Raw genomic sequence first — 14719 nt, 5'->3', positions numbered from 1 at the left:
TAGAAGAGCAGGTACTAGAGAGGAATTTTTAAAGAGTCTAAGAAAGTATCTAAGATCTCTGGAATATATAATTATACAGTTCAGATGATGGAAAACATGCTGAATGTTTCTGAATTAATGCCATGTGACGAGTCTCCATATAAAAATGTCTCCAGCGCAACAACTCAAATTGCTAGTGCTGAAGGTAGCTAATGGCTTAAGACAAAATTTACTAGACTCCCAAAATTAAATTCAAGGTAGGAGGAACTAGTGGCAAGGGAACAAAGCCAGCTGATTCAATTGGAATCCAAGTTTACCCACTCATGAAGCTTACCTCTGGATCTGCAAATATGCCGGTGAGTTTCTGGTAGGTGAAAGTCCCAGTCTGCAGAATCAAATCACCTCCCTGGTCAGAGATTTGCCCACACAGGACTAGCAGCTTGTGGGCAGAAGGGCCACATATCAAAGAACGGACCTGTTCACATCAGAGATGGATTTCAGCTTCCTATTCATGACTTCTGGGTTTTCAGAACTTTATAACAGAAGTGCCCCACCTTCCCCAAGGTTTAGAAACACCTGCCAAGCTCTGTGATGTTTTTGGACTCATATTCACCCAACAGTGTTAAGGAGAATCAATACACTGCAGTTAAATAAAGAGGAAGAGCAGGAGGTCAGCTTACTTTTAGAAAGCAGGGCCTGGATGCCGTAGTTAAGCACACAATTTTGAGGAATGGCTCAAGACATTTACACATTTTAGCTCATATTTGACAGGCCATTGTACAGTTCCGTTGCAACAACTGTGACAAAACCAGACATGCTGGCCTTCTATGTTTTTACCTCTGACACAGCGCTCCACTCGTCAGGATTGACTAAGATGACGGTGTCCAGGTCCTCGCTCTGGTGATGGAGGGTCCTCTGACCTGGAGAGAAGGAGAGAAGCTTTGTTTTTCAAATAGATCTGCCAATTGCAATAGGTCCCATTTGCTTTAACACTCAAGACCATTATGACCAGGTCTTTGCTGAATTCTTCAGGTGGAAAGTCTTCAAGTCTAGAGTCGATTATGACTACTCATGTTGATATTTTCTCCCGTTCATTCTCCTGAACTATGAACCAACCGCAAGGAAATTCCACTTGGTTTTCAGGGCATCTGGTAGGAAATTATGGCAGGCTGACATCTTTGAAGGAGCCGTGAGCATTGTCTGGAAGGTGCTTTCTGGTTAATGTGATCTTGTCAGATCAATTGTATAATAAATTGCACTCTGGACAGCAGCCCCTCATGAGTAAACTGCAGAAGTTTTGCAGAGGGTTTGAAAATTGAGCTGCTGGAAGTTCCAGGATTCCATCTGTGCTCTTAATTGTGATTTAACCTATATAGGGCATTAAGCCCCACCTTCCTCATTTCTTCATCAATCTGGGAAGTAATTAATCTACAGGTAGAGATTTATTTATTTTTTGGCAAAGATAAGATTGGCGGGGCTTAGCAGTGAGAAGACGGAGTTTCAGGCTATTCCTGAAATTCCTCTATTCCGAAGGATTTTTGGACGGGTTCTTTGAACTCTAGCTGTCCCGGAGACGACAGTGAAGGTGAGGAGAGACCCAGGACCTCAGAGACACCTGCAAAGTCTCTGGGGGGGGGGGTATTAACTCCTCGTGCCAATTCCTTTCTGGATTAGCTGCGTGCTAACTGAAACTGTAGGTTGCCCCTAAGAATGGCAGAAGTGATGTCATCTGGTAAGCTGATTTTATTACTCAAGAGAGACTGTCCGCGTTAAAAGCCTAAACTAATTGAAACCATAAAATAGAAGAATCTAGCGGCGAATTGGTCTTTTTCTAATGGATTTATGGCTGTTGGCTACCTTATTTCTTAAATACTTAAAGGAATGCTTCGGCAACCCCCCTCACTGACTCTTTTTAAGTGGATCGTAAAGTCAACTTTCTACTAATTAGCCTGTCACGATCTGACATCTTTACTACCTGGCTGTGTTTACGATCAGATAAGATTGCACAGTTTTCAGCGTGTTTATATTTGGAATTTCTAACTACGACACATCATGGCGTCCGAAGCCTCATTTCAGATTCTTCTCTCCGCATGTCAAGAGCTTTTTGACTCTTTTCAAAAATTGGAAAGAAAACTGGATCATATGATTTTAAAATATGAAGGAAAAACTGAGATTGTTGAATGAATGTTCCTGAAATACAAATGGAAAATGTGAGAAATGGCGCCTGGTCTATCTCAGAGGAAGAAAGGAGGGGGGGAGCCATAAAGAAGATTCATTTAAAGAGACAGAGTGCAGGAGAAATGGAAACTCCACCCTGGAGAATTAAAGTCAATCTGAAAAATTTTACAAGCCCGGGACAACATCATTATTTCATCACTGACATTCAGAGCCAAAAGGTGCTAAGATATTTTTGTTTGGACTTGCTTATAAAAACATTTGGTAAATTTATTCAACGAATGGCAACTGGATTAAGAATACTTTGCTGTTGGAGGGACACAGGCTGACAGATGCAAGAATATAACTTAAAATTAGCTAAACCTGATTATTTTAATTTGTAATAGATACAGCTGAATAATAATTGATATTGATGGTAATGTATATAATGTGGAATTGGCTGATAGATTGAAGAAATCTAGCTAATCTAATTGCTCTCTTTGTAATAGATATAGCTGAATAATAATTGATATTGATAGTAATGTATATAATGTGGAGTCGATATGATAAATAACAATTGGATATGAGAAAACATTTTTGGATTATACATAAAGAGTATTAATTACAATAACTATCATTATTATCAAAACTAAATAAAATACATACAATCAAATGTTAATCAACACTGGGAAAATGTTATGATATATGATATAACTAAATATTATGGATGTCCAGCTAAAAAAGGATATGAGGATTTGATGTAAATAGAGGACTTTATAAGTAGTAAATGAAATGTCAGCATGTGTTATGGATTAATTTTCTGGTATAGCTAAGGATGAAGGATATTTAAATAACTATAGGTAATTAAAACTGGAGGTATAATGATGTTAATATGGTAAACATTTGAGTTAAGATATTTGAATTAATATGAATTAATGGAAGAGAAGCACCAAAGCATGTTGTAACCAGCTGATATACTTTTTTTTAAATAGATACCTGTGTTTTGTTCTTTTTCCCTGCCTGTCGTGTTTGTTTGTTTTTTTTGTCCTATTTTTTTTTTTTTGCCTTTTCTTTTTGATTTTTTCTTTTCCCACTGGTGTGGGCAGGTATTGTTCAAGATTATTACTTGTATTATTACTTTTAAATAATAATTACAGTCAAATGAAAATGGATATATAATAATGCTTAAGTTAATATGAGTTATGTTTGTTGACCGTGGAGGATCTGTAATCGATTGATACACTCTCTACAGATGTAAAGAAAGATGCTGTACTTGTTTCAATTAAAAAAAAAAAAGATTCCTTGCAATGAGCTAAACCTTATTTTGGGATTAGAAAAAAAGAAAAAAAAAGCGAGACACTTTGATTTTTAAATGGATGAGGTGTAGTCTCCCCCCCCCCAAAAAAAAACCCTTATTTTTATAACTTTTACCTTTAACAAAAATGCTTTGGTATAAATTTGCTCCAAGCCAGTTAAAGAGACCAGACTTTCTTGGCAATACTTTGTTTCCTGTTAAAGATTCTACATGGAGTCCACATGACAAAAAAGCTAATGAACTAGACTTGGAGATGTAATGTTGTTGTAGCTTACAGAGATATACTAAAAGAAAATTGTTAAAGCCACACAAAGATAAAAGGAAAAAAAGTGGGGCAGGCTTGTATTTTACTTTTGCTTGCTTGAAATACTTTCTTCTTTGGTTTATAATATACAATACTAGAAAAATGGCAAGGAGGGGCTTTCTAGAGCAATCTTCAGAAAAAAATAATCATATCAGATATGCTTCAGAAATTATTTGAAGAAATGGGAAATTTATTTATAATTCTGTTTGCAATTCACAGCTGTTTCAGAGGTTTCTTGACACACTTTTCCATCTTTTTCTCAAAATAATGCCAGCAGCTTGCAAAACCAAATCATGAGTCAATCTGTCAGCCTCTGTTTTGCTGCTTGCTTTTCAGATGCCATTGAAACGGGGAGTGGGGGGATGGTATTTGGGTGTGGGAAATATTCTGTACAGGAGAGATTGTAAGAAGGGAGTTGTTCTTACTATCTACTGCGCATGTAGCGGGGAGAGGAGTTTCCCACCAAGGCCAACTGTCCGGCATACCAACCTGATGATGATTTTTGAAGATGTCTCCCACATGACACCTTTGAAGTAATTGGGTTGGATTATGAGCTGGGATTACCAAGGGGAGGGGAATGGGTCATACATCGATATGCTTTTATCTCATATCCAGCTTTGCTTAGCTTCTATTTATTTATAACCAGTAAAAGTACTCTTAATTCTGCAAAATGGAGTTGAGTGGTTTCTTTCTTGGTTATTAAGTGAAGCAGCCCTGACACAATCTTTTTATATTGCTAAGAGAAAATCTGATTTTCATTCCTTCAAATACATTCTTTGCGGAATTTAATAGATTCAGAATAGAATCTCTGATGAATTGCACTGTGTGCACAATTATTTGGCAAGTGACTAAGTTAAACCATATCATCATTTTTATGCATTTTTCTACCTCCAAGCTGTATAAACCGGAATGCTTAGTGGATGCAAGCCCTTTCAGGTGATCTGTATTTGCGTATTGAGGGAGGGTGTCAACTAAGGAGATCAACACCCTATATCAAGATGTGCATAATTATTAGGCAGCTTCTTTTCCTCAGGCATAATGGGCGAAAAAAGAGATTTAACTGACTCTGATAAGTCAAAAGTTGTAAAAGGTCTTTCAGAGGGATGCAGCACTCTTGTTAAGATATTGGAGTGGGATCTAACGTTTTGTTGCTGCAAGAAATGTGTTGAGAAAAAGACGCAAATTAACTGCCAAAGATTTGAGAAGAATCAAATGTGAGACTACCAGGAACCCATCCTCCTCCAGCGCTGTCATCTTCCAGAACTGCAACCCACCTGGAGTGCCCAGAGGTATAAGGTGTTGAGTGCTCAGAGACACGGCCAAGGTGAGGAAGGCTGAAACCCAACCACCACTGAACAAGACACACAGGTTGAAACGGCAAGACTGGGCCAAGACATAGCTGAATATTTTCCAAAGGTTTTAGGGACTTGTTAGGTAAGCTCCCCATTGGGAGAGCGAGTACGTTCAGAGAAGCATTGTGAGAATGTTGTTGGAGAACACGCAAACCAGCATACAGAGATACTGCAGTTTAAGTAGGCTTTTACTTTCGTGGAAATAGAGGTATCAGAGTCCATCAAACAGTCCAAGTCATACATGGTTAAGACAATCAGTCATCAATAGCTTTCAGTTAGGGATAATCCAAATAATATAGTCCATAATAATACAAACAATCCGGTATACAAAGTTTGCTAGGAGTTGCAAAACTTACAATAGCTCATGCTGATCACAATATGGCACTTCTAACAGCCAGCTTCCAGATCAGATCAGATCAGAACCTAACAGTGATTCTGGGTCCCTCTTATGGCCAATTGAGGAAACAGCAACCAATCACATTTTACAGCATGATTTAAAGAAACAGGTAGAGCATTGTTACATGATTTATATATTGCCAACCCAACCATTAGATTATATTCCTAACATTCTCCCCTTTGGGTAGGACAATATATAAAGTTTATAATCTTAATCCGTATTCCTCGCAACAACGTTTATGCTTTATATTACCTTGGGCCTTAGTAAAATGATCTGCAATGTTATGTTCAGACATGCAGTACTCCAGTGAAACTAATTTACCATTCACACTTTGCCTTACATTTAGATATCTTAGATCAGTGTGTTTTGACCTAGTTTTTACAGCAAGATTGGGTGCCATCTGAATTGCTGCTTGATTATCTTCATAAACAACAATAGGATTTCGTATGTCAATCCCCATATCAAGTAGGAGTTGTTTATAACAAATCAAATCCATACATAATAATGACAAACATGAGAATTCAGCCTCCATAGTTGATAGACTTAAATGTTTTTGTCTAAGAGACCGCCATCCAATTAGTGCTTTTCCCAGGAATACAACAAACCCTAATGTTGATTTCCGTGTAGACACATTTATAGCAAAACGTGCATCAGCATATGCAGTTAAACTCAGATCATCCTTAGGTTCTAAATACAATGCATAATGCATCATTTATTTAAGATATCTTAATACCCTCTTAGCAGCTTGTCAGTGCCTTTCAGTAGGTTCAGCATTAAACCTGGCTAATTGATTTACACTATATGCTATGTCGGGCCTTGACCAATTACTGAGATAAGATAAGCTACCAATTAGGGACTGATAAATACCTTCATCGAAAACAGGGCTTTGTATGTCATCACGGCTAAATCCTGACTCATTGGAGTTTTAGCTGGTTTACACAGTTCCATCCCAAACGTCCTGAGTAGCTGGTTAATCTTCTCAGTTTGTGAGATTTTGTATCCTCCCCTAGTTTTATCTATTTGTAAACCAAGATATTGCCTACTCTCACCAAGATGTTTTATACTGAACTGCGTCCTTAACAGTGTTATAATCCTCATAGTGATTTTAGTGATTAATGCTATGTCATCAATGAACAATAGCAACAATGAAATCACACCATTACTTTCTTTTTTAAACAAACATGGATCAGCCATGCCAGCTTTGAAACCTATCTTAGTTAACTCTTTAACTATACAGTTGCAAGAAAAAGTATGTGAACCCCTTGGGATTATGTGGAGTTTTGCATGAATTGGTCATAAAATATGCTCTGAACTTCATCTAAGTCACAACAATAGAAAAACAGTCTGCTGAAAATAATACTACACAAACATTAGATGTTGCCATGGTTTAATTGCACATAACATGTAAACATTCACAGTGCAGGGAGGAAAAAGTATGTGAACCCTTGGTCTTAATAACTGGTTGCCCTTCTTTGGCAGCAATAACCTCAACCAAATGTTTCTTGTAGTTGCAGATTAGACCTACACAACGATCTGGAGTAATTGTGGATCACTCCTCTTCACAAAACTGTTTCAGTGTAGCAATATTCTTGGGATGTCTGGTGTGAATCGCTCTCTTAAGGTCATGCCACAGCATTTCAATTGGGTTGAGGTCAGGACTCTGACTGGGCCACTCCAGAGGGTGTATTCTGTGCTGTTGAAGCCATTTTTGTGTTGACTTACTTGTATGCTTTGGGTCATTGTCCTGTTGCATCACCCATCCCCTGTGGAGCTTCAGTTGGCAGACAGATGGTCATATGTTTTCCTGCAAAATGTCTTGATAAACTCTGGAATTCATTTTCCCATCAATGACAACAATCCGTCCAGGCCCTGAGGCAGCAAAGCAGCCCCAAACCATGATGCTCCCTCCGCCATGTTTTACAGTGGGGATGAGGTTTTGATATTGGTGTGCTGTGCCTTTTTTTCTCCACACATAGTATTGTGTGTTTTTCCCAAACAACTCAATTTTGGTTTCATCTGTCCACAGTATATTTTGCCAGTAGTGCTGTGGAACATCCAGGTGCTCTTTTGCAAACTTCAAACGTGCTGCAATATTTTTTGGGGGACAGCAATGGCTTCCTCCGTGGTGTCCTCCCATGTACTCCATTCTTGTTTAATGTTTTCCTTATTGTAGATGTGTCAACAAAAATGTTAGCATGTGCCAGAGATTTCTATAGGTCTTTAGCTGACACTCTAGGATTCTTCTTTACCTCATGAAGCATTCTGCATTGTGCTCTTGCAGTCATTTTTACAGGACGACCACACCTAGGGAGAGTAGCAAGAGTGCTAAACTTTCTCCATTTGTAGACAGTCTGTCTTACCATAGACACATGAACATCAAGGCTTTTGGAGATACTTTTGTAACCCTTTCCAGCTTCATACAAGTCAACAATTCTTGATCGTAGGTCTTCTGAGAGCTCTTTTCTGCGAGGCATGGTTCACATCAGACAGTGCTTCTTGAAACCAGTAAACCCACAACAGGTGTGTGTTTTTAAAGGGCAGAACAGCTGTCAGCAACATATCCAATATCATTACACTGATTGGAGTCAAGGTTGGCTCACTCCTGGCTCCAATTAGCTCTTGGAGACGTCATTAGGCTAGGGGCTCATATACTTTTTCCTCCCTGCACTGTGAATGTTTACATGTTATGTACAATTAAACCATGGCAACATCTGATGTTTGTGTAATATTATTTTCAGCAGACTGTGTTTGTCTATTGTTGTGACTTAGATGAAGTTCAGAGCACATTTTATGACCAATTCATGCAAAACTCCATGTAATCCCAAGGGGTTCACATACTTTTTCTTGCAACTGTACATTGATTCCACTCATATCCTGATTGCTTCAAGCCTTAAAGACTCTTTTTCAACCTCCAGCAATCAGTTTTACTATCAGTTTTAAATCCTGCAAGCTTCTGTAAATATATAGTATGTTACAACGGTGCATGAAGATATGCTTTCTCTACATCTAAATGATTAACTATATATTCATTCTTAGCTGCCCACACTAATGCTGCACGTAACATTGTAGCCTTTAAACTAGATGCGTGAGGGAGATGGGTAACTTATAAATTTGATAGATTAAATGGATGGATGGATGGATGGATGGAGGGGGAGGGAGGGAGGGAGGGAGGGAGGGAGGGAGGGAGGGAGAGAGAGAGAGAGAGAGAGAGAGAGAGAGAGAGAGAGAAGAGAGAGAGAGAGAGACCGACCTTTTCCTATACGTGTCGTGTGTGAGCAAGCGTGCCTGGTAACCCTGGGTTCCTGGGAATGGGGCTACTGCCCTCTTAGATCTGCTTACCTGCTTCTGAATTCTGCCCCAGATGCTCTAAGAGTGATAAGATGCCAATGGGACAATCTAAGAGTGACCCCTTGTGGAGATGATGAATTGTGAAGGATGGCCTGCTATACTGACCTGAGAGAAAACTAGGGGATCCCAATCATGTCTTGCCCAGTGGAACCTTGCTGAAGGACATCCAGTCGGTGGAGTTCTTTCAACTGTTTGTGCTGTGGGATATAAACCTCCAAGTAGGAATTTCTGGAAACTATTGGAAATTCATTGTACCATAGCAACCATGGGTTTGTCACGAAATGTCACACCCAATCCACAGAGGCGGCTATATGCTAAGAGTCTAGCATCAAGACCTTGTCTTCACCTCCAAATGGTTGACGTGCAACCTGAAACTGGGCAATGTGAAGGTTCCCTGCCTTGACCTGCCTGAGTTTTCTCCCACTGGTAACAGTGGGAAGAATGATCTACCCAGGCAGGAGAGTCAGAAGCATCTCTAAGCTCTTGGCAAGCTCAGCATGTGGTCAAGGTCTGGATTGCAAAGATCCCCTGAGCATCCTCTTCCTACGCCCAGGGGCTTCTTGCTCTACACTGGAGCTCTGAACCAGCGTAAAGAGATCTGGAATGAAACTAGAAGCCCACTTATAACCAAGCTTCCTTTCTCTGCAGTGGAAGATGCCCCAGATCCCTCCTCAGGAGGAGGCAGAAGCCTCTCCTGTAAGCAGCCCTGAGATCTTGGCAGAATATCCCCCCCCCAACTCTCCAATTTGCTCTGGCCTGGACTGAGAGGATGAGGGATGGGAGGCAGGACAGTGACCCCTGAAGGAGCCTTTAAGGGGAGTCCTTTGCCTGTAGGGGCAGCCCAGAAAGGAGATCTGCTCTGCTCCCGGAGACAGGCGTCCCCTCCACCCAGCCTCCCCTTGAGGCCCTGCGGGGACGCCCCAGAGGAGCCCACCGGCGGATGGCTAGACGCTGCTGAGGCACTGGGCCTCCCTGCGCGTGACCTTCTCCGGCCGGGAAGGAGAAGGGCGGCCCTCCTGCCGCTTACCGACCTTCGGGGCCGAGGCCTGGGGGGCTTCTCCAGGTCGGGACCTTTCCTTCCTTTTGCCCAATCCACCGGAGACGCTTTCACGGGTCCCACACGGCTTGCCTGCACTTCCGCCGATCGCCGGAGGGACGGGCCCCAATAGCCGGCATGGCGCCCGGGGCAATAGCTCGATCGCTGAGCTCGAGGGGGAAGCAGCCGCGGGGCCGGGAGACCCCGCCGGATCAGCCACGGCCGCTCCGCCTCCTGTTCCCGAGGCCGCCGCTCACGCCTCGACTGGACGCCGGCAGCTGGGCCCCGGGGATGGGCGGGGCGCCGGGCGTTCGGAGCAGAGGGCGCCAGCTGCGGAATTTGCCGCAGTGGGCGCGCCGGGCGAGCGTGCGCCGCAAGTTCCCGAGCTTCCCTCCCCGCGGGAGACTTGGCGGGCGTTGGCCGAGGAGCCCTCCCCGCAGGCCGAAAAGCGGCTCGGGCGAGCGGCTTCGGAGGGCGGCGGGCAGGTGCCGCCCTCTCCCCGGCGGAGGCTGGGGAGCTTCGGTCGGCGCGCCCACGCGGACCCCCCCCCCGCTACCAAAGGCGTCCCCGCGGGAGATCCTGGGGGGCTAATAGGGCCGAGCCTCCTCGCGCCGGACAATCAGGGCCGCCCCGCGGGCCTCCTCCGCCGGCTGGATGCGCAGAGCGCCGAGGGGATGCCCGGCCGCTTCTCTGCAGCTGCCGCCGCGCGCCCAGCCTCACCTGCCCGGCGACGGCCGTTCCTCGCGGGGTCCCCTGCCGGCACCGCCCCCCGTTCGGATGCCCGCGGCAACTAGCCTACCGGCGGGCCCGGCAACACCAAACAGCTGCTGCTGCTGCTGCTGCTGTCAGCATGCGGAGGAGGAGCCGCTCGTCGCCCGCCCAAGCAGCCGTAACCCCTTGTGAGCCGTGGCCGCGCCTGCCGCCGCTGCCCCCGCCGGGCGCCGCCTCAACCGCGAGGCCCGCGGGGTTCTGGCGGAGGCGGGTGCCCTCCTCCTCCTCCGCAGCAGGGAACCAAAGGTCCGCGGAGGCAGAGACCGGCGGTCTTCCTGCCGGGGGGCTCGAGAGCCTGCAGAGCAGCTCCCCAAAGCCCGCCCGCCCGCGAAGGCGCTCCTCGCCAGGGAGAAGCCTGCCGAAGTGTGGCTGGGCTGCCGCGGCGGTCCCACTCTCCGGCCCCGATGGCGTGGCGCTGCCTTCCCCCCGGTTTGGACGCCCGAACGACAGAAGTCTGAGGGGCTGGACGTCTGGCGCCGAAGGGTCCGCTTGGTGCCTGAATTCTCGGTCTGGTGGAGGGTCCTTTTGTGCTTGGGATGCCCGAACACGGATTTCCGCCTCAGCGCTGGCCATGATTGCCTTTCCACAGCAGCAGCAGCAGCAGCAGCAGCAGCAGCAGCAGCAGCAGCAGCAGCAGCCTCTTATATAATTTGCAGGCTTCCAGAAATAACAATAAAATCAATAAAAAAGGGGGCTCCCACTCCCGGGGCCTGGGTGAAAGGTTCATCCACACAGCAGCGGAGGGGCGGGTCCCCCTCATTGCAAAGGCGAATATTGCTGCAGAGAAGGGGGTCCCAACAGAGAAGAGATTGAATTGAAGGAACACCAGAGGCCCCCACCCTGTAGGACTCAATGCAGATGCCACCGGAATTAAAGCACAGGTAAAAAAAATAGCCATGTTCCTATATACTTCAGTAATATTTTACATACGAAATAAAGCCAGAATGCAAGTAATGCACCTCACTTATTTGCTCCATCATACTGGCAACAGTCTCTATCGATTCCCAGAGTTTTCCTGAATAATCTAAATCTTTCATTCTCTATGCCTCCTTAAACTGGATTTTATTAGAATTTTATTTGTTTTTTTTTTTTTAAAAAAAACACGTTTTATTACATTTTTTTCTTTTTTCCATCATACATACTTTATGGACAGAGTGTTGACCTGGTCACATTTTATACATCATATTTATAATCATAGTTTCATAATCTTCCCACTTTTATCAATGTTCATCTCTTTTATTTAATCCTTTTTTCCATTAATTTGTTTAAGCTTACATATCATTACTAAACATCCTTTTCTTTTTGTCTCCAACTAATTACTATTAATTCATCTTTACAAATTAATCATTTTAACCATCTTTGCTATTCCAACTTCAACAATATTATTCTCTTTACATAGTTCTTTATAATTTCTTATTCAATTTTTACATGTAGTTAACATTGCTGCACACCCTGTATTTCACTTTTTTCCAGTTTTTCCAGTTGTTTATCCTGTTTCTTCACAGAAAATATCTCATGAATTCTCCTTCCCCAATCATTAACATTTTAAATTCCCCACATTGTTTAAATTATTCAAAATTAATGGTATTATTAAATTATCTACTTTCACATTCCCATCTACTGATCTAACTTATAATATGTATGTACTAATATTTACCCTATTATTATTATACCTCTCTTCTGTTAACATTTGCCTCCTTATCCATCATCCCTTGCTCTTTTAAGGATCCCATTTTTAATGATTTTTTTGATCTGCCTTTTATCCCGCTCTCTTATTTCTCTCTTTTTTATTTTTATATGTGTTACACTCTCTCTTCTGTTTCCCTTTTATCTTTTTTTGTTGTATGGTTTGCACCCCTCTCACCAAAACTTCCACTTGTTTTTGCAAAATATGTCCCTTTTTGTCTTTTAACTGCTTCTTCTTTGGGGAGGGTTTTCTCCTTTTCCTCTGTACCCTTTCTACCTTTCTGTAAATTTCTCTAGTATTGTCTAATTGATTCTTGACTTTTGCTTCTTCCTCTTCTGAACTTTTAACCTTGCATTTCCTTTAAATTCCCCCCCTTCAAATTCCTCTTCTATTTTCTTTTCTGTGTGTTTAAACAAACTTTCTGTTTCTTTATTACCTATCAAGGATTCACGTACTTCTTTTAGCATCAAAAATATTTCTCCATATATCTGAAACTTCATTTTATAACAATTTAAAAAGTTTTTAAAATCTGCCCAATTATCTCTATACATTTAAAGTGTATTTAATTTTCTTGTTTTTCTTTTTTTCTTCAATTATTCTTCTTCTCTTCAAAAGTAGGGTATTCTACTGAGTTAATATTATTCAATAGTAATACAATTCCGAAAATAAACAAATCCAGTTGTAAATTAGCTTTCTTCAAAGAGAGCAAAGAAAAGGAAAAAAAAACCCACAAGCACTCCTTAAATTTTCTCACAATGTCCAAATTCTCTTTTTTTGTATAGCCAAGGTCAAATCTTCCAGCTGCTACTTCTCTTGTTTTATCTATTTTAGTCTTAGTATATATTTCACTCACCAAGCCTGCTGAGCTTTGAATATTGTAGTAGTTTTTTCTCCAGTAGATGGCACTCTAAATTTTTGTTCCATATAAGGTAGTCTAACAAATACAGCTGATTGTCAAAATATCCAGGAGGTTTAAAATACACATAAAAATGCTATTTTCTCCCGAAAATCATTTTTTAAAAGAATATTTTGGCTTTCCCCAGCTTCCCAAATACAAAAATTCTTCTTTGGCTTTTTATTTTATGGACTTTGATTTTTCTTTTTCCCCCCAAGTGCAAGATAGCCACTCTTCTAAGCCCCGAAATTTCTTTTAAGACCTGGTTTTCAAAATTCTAAAAAAAATTCTTTAAGTGAGAGTTGGCAATTATTTCATCCAGTTACAGCACTCTGTCCAAACACCATTCGAGCTCTATTCTTAGGCCCAGTTGTCCCAGCTTCGAGACGACCATCGGAAAATGGCCACCCCCCCCAGCTGCTGATCGGGAGAGCTGCTTTTGTCCTAGCGAGAAAATTCCCAATTACTCGTGGTCCACAAAGTGCCTCTCTTTTCTTCACCATCCCTACAAGATGGCTATGGCCCGAAGGCCTTCCAGCAGCAGGTACCAGCTGAGTTTTGTGGGGCTTATCAGAGCTCCACTAATTTCCAGTCTGTTTTCGCCGCGATGTCAACCTGAAGCCAGAATTTCATTTCTAATAATTGATGAGAGGATGACTTTGGCAACAATAAATCAATATGGAGAATAATGTAATGGTCAACATATGATCATGGTGATTTAAAAAATAAATAATACTTTTTTTGTACAGTGTTATTTTATTATGTGCACCTTTTTCTAACCTGAGGATATTTCCATCAACTCCTGCAAATAAATGACAAGTGGTACCAGAGAAATTGTATCACCTTATCTGCAAAGGAAGCTGAAACACAGGTGGTCTCTTCCATCCTTCCAGTTCATGGAAGAAGACAGGCAAGGGAAAGAAAAAGGCTAAAAGTCAGTGGCTGATTACACCAACAGCATAAGCATTTCTGAGGTCAGGGTTTCAAATATCAAGATGGCAGACATGACCTTCTTATAAATTGAATAAATGAATTTGGCTAAAGCAATGTGAATTTGATCAGTGGAGGGTAGGGAATGTATGTTTAACTGACCTCAGATAAAGAATAGTGCATAGGAGTTATGGGAGGTGAGCTTGACTTATTAGCATGGGAAGGAAAATATTCGATAGGTATATCAGATGGAATAAGTCCCCCATTAGAATACCCAAAGCCCCTATCTGCTGTTGGGGCCTAAAAATTGCATTCTAGAAATGATTTGATGCACCTTGAACAAATGGCTTTCTGCTTAGATCTGCCATAAACATATTACTTTGTTTAGTTAATTTATATATCATGTACACCCACCCGAGAGCCCAGGGCAGGGGCGGGGGGGTGGCGGTGGTTATTAGGGAAAGTCTCAGACCTCAGGAGGTCACTGTGCCTCAGATAGGCGGGTGTGAGTCCCTTTTTGTGAAATGGGGCCTTGGAGTTCAGGTGGGCCT

The 14719-nt window shown here is 42.4% G+C and overlaps 1 protein-coding gene across 2 annotated transcripts in view; it reads right to left on the bottom strand.

Moving 5' to 3' along the window:
* The window catches only part of MAP1A (microtubule associated protein 1A), a 38962-nt gene extending 28292 nt beyond the window's left edge, over positions 1-10670 (bottom strand). For both annotated transcript variants that reach the window (XM_032233712.1, XM_032233713.1), the window contains exons 1-3: positions 10606-10670; positions 817-899; positions 314-454 (exon numbers count right to left, since the gene is read on the bottom strand). The gene's annotated coding sequence lies outside the window, so the exon portion shown is untranslated. The remainder of the gene's footprint in view (positions 1-313; positions 455-816; positions 900-10605) is intronic.
* Positions 10671-14719: the final 4049 nt, after the last annotated feature.

The sequence above is a fragment of the Thamnophis elegans genome, chromosome 16, assembly GCF_009769535.1.
Source record: "Thamnophis elegans isolate rThaEle1 chromosome 16, rThaEle1.pri, whole genome shotgun sequence".
Lineage (NCBI taxonomy): Eukaryota > Metazoa > Chordata > Lepidosauria > Squamata > Colubridae > Thamnophis > Thamnophis elegans.
The sequence above is the reverse complement of the archived record's forward strand: the minus strand, read 5'-3'. Positions and strand labels throughout refer to the sequence as shown.